Genomic DNA, 12787 nt, shown 5'->3' with positions numbered 1-12787 from the left:
CAGTAGGCCTCAGCGACGGACATCAGCTAGGATGTCATTTTCATGGGAGAGATCCTTGGAAAAATTGATTTACAAAGTGGTTTGACTAGTGACGGGGGAATGAGTTCATCTTCAGCCAAAGCGATGGAAATGTTTCAGTTCCGGTGTGAGCATGAAACATAGTGAATACCACTGGATCCCGTGGTCATACCGTTCGAAGCAGCTAATTGTAATTTCACCTCTATAGCCCGTGTAACCAAGAGGATATTTTCATAGAACTATACCAGCAACATCATTAGATCAGCTCCTAATCGTCATCCACGGAGGAGAAAGAGTCGCCATTGCACTATGATAATGACTCATACGGGTATGTAAAAAAAAAAACATTCTTAAAATAAATTAATGGTATACATATTAGGGAATTCCTTCGAAAATTTAAAAGAGATTCTTTTGAAAATGCAGTAAGGATTCCTTCAGGAATCCAGAATATATTCTATCGGGTATCCAGTAAGGATACATTCAGGAATCCAGTAGGAATTCCTTCGGGAATCGAGTAGGGATTCTTCCGGGAATCCAGTAGGGATTCTTTTGGGAATCTAGTAGAGATACCTTCTGGAATCCAGTAGGGATTCCTTCGGGAATCCAATGGAGATTTCTTCAGGAATCCAATGGGGATTCCTTCACGAATACATACCTTCGGGAATCCAGTAGGGATTTCTTCAGGAATACAGTCTAGAAAGCTTTGGGAATCCAGTAGGGATTCCTTCGGGAAGCCAGTAGGGATTTCTTCGGGAATTTAGTAAGGATACATTCAGGTATCCATTAGAGATTCCGTCGGGAATCCAGTACAGTTTCCTTTGGAAACCCAGTAGGCATCCATCGGGAATCCAGTAGGGATTCATTGGGGAATCCAGTAGGGATTTCTTCGGAAATCCAGTAGGGATTTCTTCGGAAATCCAGTAGGGATTTCTTCGGAAATCCAGTAGGGATTTCTTCGGAAATCCAGTAGGGATTCCTCCACGAATCCAGTATCGATTCCGTCGGGATTCCTTCGGGAATCCAGTTTTGATTCCGTCGGTAATCCAGTAGCGATTCCTTCGGGTATCCATCAGGGATTCCTTCGGGAATTCACTAGGAATTTCTTTAAAAAAAAATGTTCAAAGAATTTCAAGCAAATTACTCTACAATTACAATTAACTCTGATCGTTATATTGTCTTATAAATTCGCAGGAGTTAGTAGAAGCAACAGTTCGAATGCCAATAGGAATGGAAGCAAAGATCATCTCTGGCGTGAAACCGGGATATGGTAGTGATGCCCCGAAGGTAGCACTAAGCACCTGGATTTGGGACGCTATGTCAGCCAAATCGAGTGAAACTTCAAGACGTGAAATTATGTAAGAAAATAACATCCGTTGACCCCCTGCTGATCGTGGCCGTGCTGATAGTGTATTGAAGGACATCACACTGACATCAAATCAAAACGTCGATGCCGAAACGAGAGACTATTTAACACTACCCCATCAGCATCGACATCGACATCGACTTTCCGGCGCATGGGGACACTACTCCTCATATGAACTTATGCGGTAACGTTCCGATCGTGCACAAGGTCATGGCAATATCAGCCCCAAAAAAATATGGTATCTATTACACCTGAACAACTGAACGTCACTCCGTCATCAATAACAGGAAACTCCGGGGACAATAACGTCGATCGACAATTAACCCATGGACAGTATGCCTTTCATGAAACCGGAAGTTTCGGTAAGCTATCAGTCCTGAAGAGGAACGCAAAATAATGAAACTTTTCTCAAAATCCAGTAAGGAACACCTCTAATGCGAAAGTCGTCTCTCCGATAAATACTATTTATCGACAAAGCTCGTGAGTTCGGCAATGGATCGCTGCTCAACCGAATCATCTCACTTTTGATGAGTCCCGAACAGGGTCAGGAACGTTGAGTCACTTGCTGGTCAAAATCATCGAGCGAATCCTATATAAGCTGGACGATATATCTTGGATTGGCTACCATAATTTTCACTATGCGTCTCTATTTATAGTGACAACTTTCATGAATATGTACTTGCGTAACACAATGACCGTTAATAGTGATTGCGTTCGGCTACCGGAATTGTTTTGATCTGGGATTTTGATGTTGCAGATTTCCATTTTGATGGGATGCACTGTTTGCCCTTGAACTCGCTGGCAGAAATCATCAAGCACGTGCTGGTGTACGACTTTACAATTACGGCGCAGCGTACTGTATCGCGTCAAATAAATCAAATGCGTCAAATCTCTTTTTCCCTCCTAATTCCAGGCTGTGGATTTGATTTGACTTAAGTTGGCAAGGATCGGTAACGGTAGAACTATTGTCGGCAAGAGGACCCTGAAGACACGATTGGTTTTGGAGGTGAGTTGATGTTACCCCTCCAGTTTTCATTTTCGTTTATATTTAATTTTTCTCACTTAGATGCCGGTATCGTTCCTGGAAAAAAAAAATTCCTCGGTACCGGACAAGATTTGGCGAATTTACATCGTGCTGATCAGGATCCGATGGGGAACCCACGATATCGTCCATATGAGGCTGCTGAGTCGGGCCAATCTGATGATGATCACGAAGAAAAACTGCGCGACTCGACAAAAAAAAACCGGTCCTGTTCCTCCGTATGGAGAGGCTGGACCATAACCGATTAGATCGGTGGCGCCCAAGTTCCCTTCGGCGGTGCGGCATCAGACGATGCAACATCCCGCTGGTGCCCTTGGGTATTGTCGCACCGACCATCCGGAGGGGCCCTTCATCGGTGAAAACCGGTTAGGGCATTGGGCGTCGGCAGTCAACAGGACCGGCAGGTAAGTGATTTGGTTAATCCATATGTTTGTTTGGATTCCTTTTAGGTTCAATTTCCACTGAGAATGGAGGCTGTTGTTTTGGCATCAGAAACGACGAAATAATTATGTTGATGGAGAATATTCAAATGAATTAATATTGGCGAAGGGTGAGTCAGATTTTTTTAATTGATTTAAGTTTTTCAAACGGAATCCATATAAAGCGGACTCTGATTCGATGGACAGGAGCCACTTTCCCTTCCGAGAGGGGTAGTCCAAGCCCACATGCACGTTAATAATGGTTATCTACGATCGTCCGAAACGGTGATAAATTAAACTTGGAGTCCTTCGAGACGATTGGGGGAATCCTTGTGGAATGTTTTTTTTTAATCCTTGAGGCATTACATCGTGATGATTTAGTGATTCCTTTATGAGTCCTTAGGGGATTTATTCGGGCATCCCTGGAGAATGTAGGAATCTTTCCAAGAATTCCGAAAGAATTTTTGCAATGTTCTGATAGATTTTCTCCCCGAGAGATTTCCTTCAAGAATTTCGAACGAATTTCGAGGAATTCCAATAGAATTCCACCAAGAAATATTAGAGATTTTTTTCTATATTTCCTTCAGAAATTCCAAGAGAACTCCTTCAAGAATTTTGAGAGATCTCCTACAAGAATTTCTAGAATTTCCGGAAAAATTCTCAAATTCCACCAGGAGAGAATTACCTCTATAAATTTCGAAAGATTTCTTTTAGCAATTCCGAGTGACTGCCTTCAGGAACTTCGAGTGATTTGGTTTGGTAGTGCGTTTGAATTATATTATTTATTTCGTACGTCAAACAAGGCCGAAAATGTCGTGGAAGCATTTTTCATCTATTTTTAAATTTCAAATTGTTTTTTTTTTTCAAATGTTCTTTTCGACTTTTGAGTCGGAATAAAAACGCGTTCAGGATGATTACTCCACCTTTCCCTGAAAGAAAATCGAATATCGATTCTTCATTTTAGGATCTAATTGGTCTATTATATCAATTGCGCTTGATATAAAGCCAATAGCAACTCATGGTGTAGATATGTTAAAATCGAATGTTCTAAATATTTGAAATCACTAAAGAGTTCAGATGAAAGTCAACTCGGTACAAAACCGATAGCAACCAATCATATTCCGGCTGATTTGTTGAGCTCTCAGATTATAATATGAAAACATATCTAAATTTATGTTCATATGCATGGTCTTCAGGGACCTAAATATACATAATATCTTGCTATTGGTTCTGTACCTTGCGTTATTGACATGATGGACTAATTGGTCTTAATTGCAAAGATTTGGAGAACTTAGAACGTCGTATTCGGTAATTTCAGGGAATTCAATTGTCGTCCATTCGGGTATCCATAGGGCGTTCCTTCGGGAATCTGGTGAGCAATTTCTTGAAAATTCAATATGTGATCGTTTGGGAATCCAGTAGGCGTTCCTTCGGGTATCCATTCGGCGTTTCTTCGGGAATCCAGTAGGCCTTTCTTCGGAAGTCCAGTAGGCGTTCCTTCAGGAATCCAGTGAGCAAATTCTTGACGATCGGAGTTCCATCAAAATCCAGTAAGCATTCCTTCGTCAATCCATTAGGCGTTCTTTCGAGAATTTTCTGGAAAACCATACGGAGGAATTCCTGAAGCAACCTCTAAAGGAAATCATGAAGGAACTTCAGGATAAATTCTTGGAGAAACTTTTGGAGGAACTTGTGGAGGAACTCCTGGATGAACTTCTGGATGAACTTCCGGAGGAATTCCTGGAGGATCTTCCGGAGGAATTACTGGAGGAACTTCATGGAGTAATTTCCTGGAAGACCTTCCGGAGGAAATTCCCGAGGAACTTCCTGGAGGAACTTCCGAAGGAACTTCCGGAAGAATTCCCGAAGGAATTCCTAGAAGAACTTCCTGGAGGACTTTCCGGAGGGATTCCTGGAGGAACTTTCGGAGGAATTCCTGGAGGAACTTCCGGAGGAATTCCTGGAGGATCTTTCGGTGGAATTCCTGGAGGAACTTCCGGAGGAATTCCTGGAGGAACTTCCGGAGGAATTCCTGGAGGAACTTCCAGAGGAATTCCTGGAGGAACTTCCAGAGGAATTCCTGGAGGAACTTCCAGAGGAATTCCTGGAGGAACTTCCGGAGGAATTCCTGGAGGAACTTAGGGAGGAATTCCTGGAGGAACTTCGAGAGGAAATCCTGGAGGAACTTCCGGAGGAAATCCTGGAGGAACTTCCGGAGGAATTCCTGGAGGAACTTCCGGAGGAATTCCTGGAGGAACTTCCGGAGGAATTCCTGGAGGAACTTCGAGAGGAATTCCTGGAGGAACTTCCGGAGGAATTCCTGGAGGAACTTCCGGAGGAATTCCTGGAGGAACTTCCGGAGGAATTCCTGGAGGAACTTCCAGAGGAATTCCTGGAGGAATTTCCGGAGGAATTCCTGGAGGAATTTCCGTAGGAATTCCTGGAGGAACTTCCGTAGGAATTCCTTGAGGAACTTCCGGAGGAATTCCTGGAGGAACTTCCGGAGGAATTCCTGGAGGAACTTCCGGAGGAATTCCTGGAGGAACTTCCGGAGGAATTCCTGGAGGAACTTCCGGAGGAATTCCTGGAGGAACTTCCGGAGGAATTCCTGGAGGAACTTCCGGAGGAATTCCTGGAGGAACTTCCGGAGGAATTCCTGGAGGAACTTCCGGAGGAATTCCTGGAGGAACTTCCGGAGGAATTCCTGGAGGAACTTCCGGAGGAATTCCTGGAGGAACTTCCGGAGGAATCCCTGGAGGAGCTTTCAGAGGAATTCCTGAAGGAGCTTCTGGAGGAATTCCTGGAGGAACTTCCGGAGGAATTCTCGGAGGAACTTCCGGAGGAATTGCTGGAGGAACTTCCGGAGGAATTCCTGGAGGAACTTCCGGAGGAATTCCTGGAGGAACTTCCGGAGGAATTCCTGGAGGAACTTCCGGAGGAATTCCTGGAGGAACTTCCGGAGGAATTCCTGGAGGAACTTCCGGAGGAATTCCTGGAGGAACTTCCGGAGGAATTCCTGGAGGAACTTCCGGAGGAATTCCTGGAGGAACTTCCGGAGGAACTTCCGGAGGAATTCCTGGAGGAACTTCCGGAGGAATTCTCGGAGGAACTTCCGGAGGAATTGCTGGAGGAACTTCCAGAGGAATTCCTGGAGGAATTTCCGGAGGAATTTCTGGAGGAATTTCCGGAGGAATTCCTGGAGGAATTTCCGGAGGAATTTCTGGAGGAATTTCCGGAGGAATTTCTGGAGGAATTTCCGGAGGAATTCCTGGAGGAATTTCCGGAGGAATTCCTGGAGGAATTTCCGGAGGAATTTACGGAGGAATTCCTGGAGGAACTTCAGGAGGAATTCCTGGAGGAACTTCCGGAGGAATTCCTGGAGGAACTTCCGGAGGAATTCCTGGAGGAACTTCCGGAGGAATTCCTGGAGGAACTTCCGGAGGAATTCCTGGAGGAACTTCCGGAGGAATTCCTGGAGGAACTTCCGGAGGAATTCCTGGAGGAACTTCCGGAGGAATTCCTGGAGGAACTTCCGGAGGAATTCCTGGAGGAACTTCCGGAGGAATTCCTGGAGGAACTTCCGGAGGAATTCCTGGAGGAACTTCCGGAGCAATTCCTTGAGGGACTTCCGGAGGAATTCCTGGAGGGACTTTCGGAGGAATTCCTGGAGGGACTTTCGGAGGAATTCCTGGAGGAACTTCCAGAGAAATTTCTGGTGGAATTTTCGGATGAGTTGAGTCATTCTGAAGGAATGACCAGGTGCATTCCTGGAGGAACTTCCGGTTGAATTTCTGGTGGAATTGCTGGAGGAACTTCCGGCGGAATTCCTGAAGGAATGATCAGGGGATTTTATTGATGAGCTTTAAAATCAACTCGTTAACCTTCTGTCTGTGCTCAAAAAAACTTACGTTGTCTGTGCTCTGGGGTCAAATTGACCTTAAATTGAAATTGCTATAACTTTTTTTGTTGTTTGGCCGATTTTGGATTTTTGGGGCTGTTTCTAAAGATAATTTAATCATCTTTCAGGTCGTAACCAAATATTGACTATTGGTGGGCGGGTACATCGCGGGGAGGGGTTTTAGTGAACAAGGGTACAAAAACAGTGATTCCGAAAATCCTGCCCATTTTGAACTGAACCTTTTTCAAAAAGGTTATGTAGCAAGGCGTGTGCTTTGGCATGAATCGTTGATAAGTTTAGAACTTGGCCGCCAGGTGGTATATATTAGGTGGTAGTATATTTGAATTCATTATTTTAGACTACTCAAGATATTCCGATATATAGAATTCTCCTCAGTGTAAATATTCTTATCGCACCAATTTAAAATTTCTTAAAATGGCGTCTTGATCAAAGGTCGTCTAGTGGAAATGGACTGTCTTGTGACGAAAGTAATAGTTGGGAATTTTACAAATAGGCGGCAAATTGGTTGATCTTTGGTTACGCATGTAGACCCAAAGGCCTTAATCCCAGGGTTTTCTTGGATGACCTAAAACATTCTGTGAACACATTCTATTATTATAGGTGGGTATAGTCAGAAACGTCTCTGGGTAAAGTGTGGGTGTTTTATTTTTATTTAGAATGTTTATCGTTTATTTCCTTTCTTGTGTGTTTTACAGGTAACTTCGTGATTCGACACCAGACTGGCTGCACGGGCGCAGCGCAAAACGAAGCGCAAATAAATCCCACATCTAATAGATCCCGCAGACGAAATTCACAGCAGCAACGCCAACCAGACAGGATCGCCGGCTACCATTCGAAGACTATCGTCAACGGAAAGATGATCCGCACCTTTCTCAACGCATCTCCTGGGCGCAGTGCCCGCCCGTGACACATTTCGCTTCGGATTCGGAACTTATTCCGTCCCCCTTCCAGAGAGATCCTATTGGAAGGATAAGATGGTCCTGTTTTCCTAAAAGGAACGGTTGGACCATAGCCGTTTAGAACGGCGGCGTCCAAGCTCCTCTCGGCGGCGCGGCATCACACGATGCCAAATCCCGGTGGTGCCTTCGGGTATTGCCGCGCCGATCTCCCGAGGGGCCCTTCACTGGTTTATCGCAGTTAGGGCATTGGGCGTCGGCAACCGCAACAGGGCCGCAGGTAAGCTTTCGTTTAATCCATGTTTTTTTTTTGTATATTTTTAGGACCAAAACATTTCGAGCGAGCTTGTATCTGGGTTCTGGAATAATGGATCGAAGGGTAACCACTTCTAAAAACTTAGATGGGTGTTGCACCTCATTTGCTTGTAGGGAGCCTTTTCCTTGATACATACGCTATTTGTTTCCCCGATGTCGTGGAAAAATTCAAAAGCCGGCATGCCAAGGGAAATACAGGGCCGGTAGGAAAAATGAATCCTCTAAGGATTCCCCAAGGAATCCTCTAAGGATTCCACAAGGAATCCTCTAAGGATTCCACAAGGAATCCTCTAAGGATTCCACAAGGAATCCTCTAAGGATTCCCCAAGGAATCCTCTAAAGATTCCCAAAGGAATCCTCTAAGGATTCCCCAAGGAATCCTCTAAGGATTCCCCAAGGAATCCTCTAAGGATTCCCCAAGGAATCCTCTAAGGATTCCCCAAGGAATCCTCTAAGGATTCCCCAAGGAATCCTCTAAGGATTCTCCAAGGAATCCTCTAAGGATTCCCCAAGGAATCCTCTAAGGATTCCCCAAGGAATCCTCTAAGGATTCCCCAAGGAATCCTCTAAGGATTCCCCAAGGAAGGAGGAAGGAGGAATTCCTGGAGGAACTTCCGGAGGAATTCCTGGAGGAACTTCCGGAGCAATTCCTTGAGGGACTTCCGGAGGAATTCCTGGAGGGACTTTCGGAGGAATTCCTGGAGGAACTTCCAGAGAAATTTCTGGTGGAATTTTCGGATGAGTTGAGTCATTCTGAAGGAATGACCAGGTGCATTCCTGGAGGAACTTCCGGTTGAATTTCTGGTGGAATTGCTGGAGGAACTTCCGGCGGAATTCCTGAAGGAATGATCAGGGGATTTTATTGATGAGCTTTAAAATCAACTCGTTAACCTTCTGTCTGTGCTCAAAAACTTACGTTGTCTGTGCACTGGGGTCAAATTGACCCCAAATTGAAATTGCTATAACTTTTTTTGTTGTTTGGCCGATTTTGGATTTTGGGGCTGTTTCTAAAGATAATTTAATCACCTTTCAGGTCGTAACCAAATATTGACTATTGGTGGGCGGGTACATCACGGGAGGGGTTTTAGTGAACAAGGGTACAAAACAGTGATTCCGAAAATCCTACCCATTCTGAACTGCACCTTTTTCAAAAGGTTATGTAGCAAGGCGTGTGCTTTGGCATGAATCGTTGATAAGTTTAGAACTTGGCCGCCAGGTGGTATATATTAGGTGGTAGTATATTTGAATTCATTATTTTAGACTACTCAAGATATTCCGATATATAGAATTCTCCTCAGTGTAAATATTCTTATCGCACAAATTTAAAATTTGTTAAAATGGCGTCTTAATCAAAGGTCGTCTAGTAGAAATGGACTGTCTTGTGACGGAAGTAAAAGTTGGGAATTTTACAAATAGGCGGCAAATTGGTTGATCTTTGGTTACGCATGTAGACCCAAAGGCCTTAATCCCAGGGTTTTCTTGGATGACCTAAAACATTCTGTGAGCACATTCTATTATTATAGGTGGGTATAGTCAGAAACGTCTCTGGGTAAAGTGTGGGTGTTTTATTATTATTTAGAATGTTGATCGTTTATTTCCTTTCTTGTGTGTTTTACAGGTAACTTCGTGATTCGACACCAGACTGGCTGCACGGGCGCAGCGCAAAACGAAGCGCAAATAAATCCCACATCTAATAGATCCCGCAGACGAAATTCACAGCAGCAACGCCAACCAGACAGGATCGCCGGCTACCATTCGAAGACTATCGTCAACGGAAAGATGATCCGCACCTTTCTCAACGCATCTCCTGGGCGCAGTGCCCGCCCGTGACACATTTCGCTTCGGATTCGGAACTTATTCCGTCCCCCTTCCAGAGAGATCCTATTGGAAGGATAAGATGGTCCTGTTTTCCTAAAAGGAACGGTTGGACCATAGCCGTTTAGAACGGCGGCGTCCAAGCTCCTCTCGGCGGCGCGGCATCACACGATGCCAAATCCCGGTGGTGCCTTCGGGTATTGCCGCGCCGATCTCCCGAGGGGGCCCTTCACTGGTTTATACCAGTTAGGGCATTGGGCGTCGGCAACCGCAACAGGGCCACAGGTAAGCTTTCGCTTAATCCATGTCTTTTTTTGTATATTTTTAGGACCAAAACATTTCGAGCGAGCTTGTATCTGGGTTCTGGAATAATGGATCGAAGGGTAACCACTTCTAAAAACTTAGGTGGGTGTTGCACCTCATTTGCTTGTAGGGAGCCTTTTCCTTGATACATACGCTATTTGTTTCCCCGATGTCGTGGAAAAATTCAAAAGCCGGCATGCCAAGGGAAATACAGGGCCGGTAGGTAAAATGAATCCTCTAAGGATTCCCCAAGGAATCCTCTAAGGATTCCACAAGGAATCCTCTAAGGATTCCACAAGGAATCCTCTAAGGATTCCCCAAGGAATCCTCTAAGGAATCCTCTAAGGATTCCCCAAGGAATCCTCTAAGGATTCCCCAAGGAATCCTCTAAGGATTCCCCAAGGAATCCTCTATGATTCCCAAGGGAATCCTCTAAGGCTTCCCCAAGGAATCCTCTAAGGAGTCCCCAAGGAATCCTCTAAGGATTCCTCAAGGAATCTTCTAAGGATTCCCCAAGGAATCCTCTAAGGATTCTCCAAGGAATCTTCTAAGGATTCTCCAAGGAATCCTCTAAAGATTCTCCAAGGAATCCTCAAAGGATTCCCCAAGGAATCCTCTAAGGATTCTCCAAGGAATCCTCTAAAGATTCTCCATGGAATCCTCTAAGGATTCCCCAAGGAATCCTCTAAGGATTCCCCAAGGAATCCTCTAATGATTCCCCAAGGAATCCTCTAAGGAATCTCCAAGGAATCCTCTAATGATTCCCCAAGGAATCCTCTAAGGAATCTCCAAGGAATCCTCTAAGGATTCTCCAAGGAATCCTCTAAGGATTGGGATTCCTTCTGGAATCCAATGATATTCCTCAAGGAATCCTCTAAGGATTCCCCAAGGAATCCTCTAAGGATTCCCCAAGGAATCCTCTAAGGATTCCCCAAGGAATCCTCTAAGGATTCCCCAAGGAATCCTCTAAGGATTCCCCAAGGAATCCTCTAAGGATTCCCCAAGGAATCCTCTAAGGATTCCCAAGGATCCTCTAAGGATTCCCCAAGGAATCCTCTAAGGATTCCCCAAGGAATCCTCTAAGGATTCCCCAAGGAATCCTCTAAGGATTCCCCAAGGAATCCTCTAAGGATTCCCCAAGGAATCCTCTAAGGATTCCCCAAGGAATCCTCTAAGGATTCCCCAAGGAATCCTCTAAGGATTCCCCAAGGAATCCTCTAAGGATTCCCCAAGGAATCCTCTAAGGATTCTCCAAGGAATCCTCTAAGGATTGGGATTCCTTCTGGAATCCAATGATATTCCTCAAGGAATAGTCTCAGGATTCCCCAAGGAATCCTCTAAGGATTCCCCAAGGAATCCTCTAAGGATTCCCCAAGGAATCCTCTAAGGATTCCCCAAGGAATCCTCTAAGGATTCCCCAAGGAATCCTCTAAGGATTCCCCAAGGAATCCTCTAAGGATTCCCCAAGGAATCCTCTAAGGATTCCCCAAGGAATCCTCTAAGGATTCCCCAAGGAATCCTCCAAGGATTCCCCAAGGAATCCTCCAAGGATTCCCCGATGAATCCTCTAAGGATTCCCAAGGAATCCTCTATGATTCCCCATGAACTTCTAAGGATTCCCCAAGGAATCATCTAAGGATTCCCCAAGGAATCCTCTAAGGATTCCCCAAGGAATCCTCTAAGGATTCCCCAAGGAATCCTCTAAGGATTCCCCAAGGAATCCTCTAAGGATTCCCCAAGGAATCCTCTAAGGATTCCCCAAGGAATCCTCTAAGGATTCCTCAAGGAATCTTCTAAGGATTCCCCAAGGAATCCTCTAAGGATTCTCCAAGGAATCTTCTAAGGATTCTCCAAGGAATCCTCTAAAGATTCTCCAAGGAATCCTCTAAGGATTCCCCAAGGAATCCTCTAAGGATTCTCCAAGGAATCCTCTAAAGATTCTCCATGGAATCCTCTAAGGATTCCCCAAGGAATCCTCTAATGATTCCCCAAGGAATCCTCTAAGGAATCTCCAAGGAATCCTCTAAGGATTCTCCAAGGAATCCTCTAAGGATTGGGATTCCTTCTGGAATCCAATGATATTCCTCAAGGAACAGTTTCAGGATTCCCCAAGGAATCCTCTAAGGATTCCCCAAGGTAATTCCAAGCGAATATTTCCAGAAATTCTGAGAGAATTCGTTCAGAAAATCTGCGAGAATTCCTCGTTGAATTCCTGGTACGGATCTCTCAGGTATTCCGAGAGATTTCATCGAAAAAATCGGAGAAATATACCTAGGATTGCTGAAAGCATCTGCCCAACATTTCCAAAGGAATATACTCAAGATTCCCGAATTCACTTAGCATTCCCACAGGAATCCACTCTCTGAGAAATTTGCCTGAATTTCCCGAAGTACTTAATCTGATCAGAATCCACGATGGAATCTGCTTAGAATTTTCTAAAAGTCTGTCCGTCTTTACCGAAAGAATCTGTCTTATTTCCAAAAGAATCTGCCCAATATTTCCAATGGAATCTTTCCAGTATTCCTAAATGAACCCCCAATAATTACAGAAGGAATCCACTTAGAACTTCCTGAGAATCCTACCCATATTTTCAAAATGAATCTGATTCATTTTCCCGATGTAATCTGCTCATATTTCTAAAAAACCTTGCTCTGAATCTTTGATGGAATCTGCTAAGAATTCTCGAAAGAATCTGCC

The 12787-nt window shown here is 44.6% G+C and overlaps 1 long non-coding RNA gene across 1 annotated transcript; it reads left to right on the top strand.

Annotated features, from left to right (window-relative positions):
• Positions 1-2306: 2306 nt before the first annotated feature.
• Positions 2307-7831, top strand: LOC134203678 (uncharacterized). The gene is made up of 3 exons (XR_009977667.1): positions 2307-2387; positions 2448-2973; positions 7457-7831. It is a non-coding gene; the product is annotated as an uncharacterized LOC134203678 (long non-coding RNA).
• Positions 7832-12787: the final 4956 nt, after the last annotated feature.

The sequence above is a fragment of the Armigeres subalbatus genome, unplaced genomic scaffold, assembly GCF_024139115.2.
Source record: "Armigeres subalbatus isolate Guangzhou_Male unplaced genomic scaffold, GZ_Asu_2 Contig2053, whole genome shotgun sequence".
Taxonomy (NCBI): domain Eukaryota; kingdom Metazoa; phylum Arthropoda; class Insecta; order Diptera; family Culicidae; genus Armigeres; species Armigeres subalbatus.
This window is presented reverse-complemented; position numbering and strand designations above follow the sequence as displayed.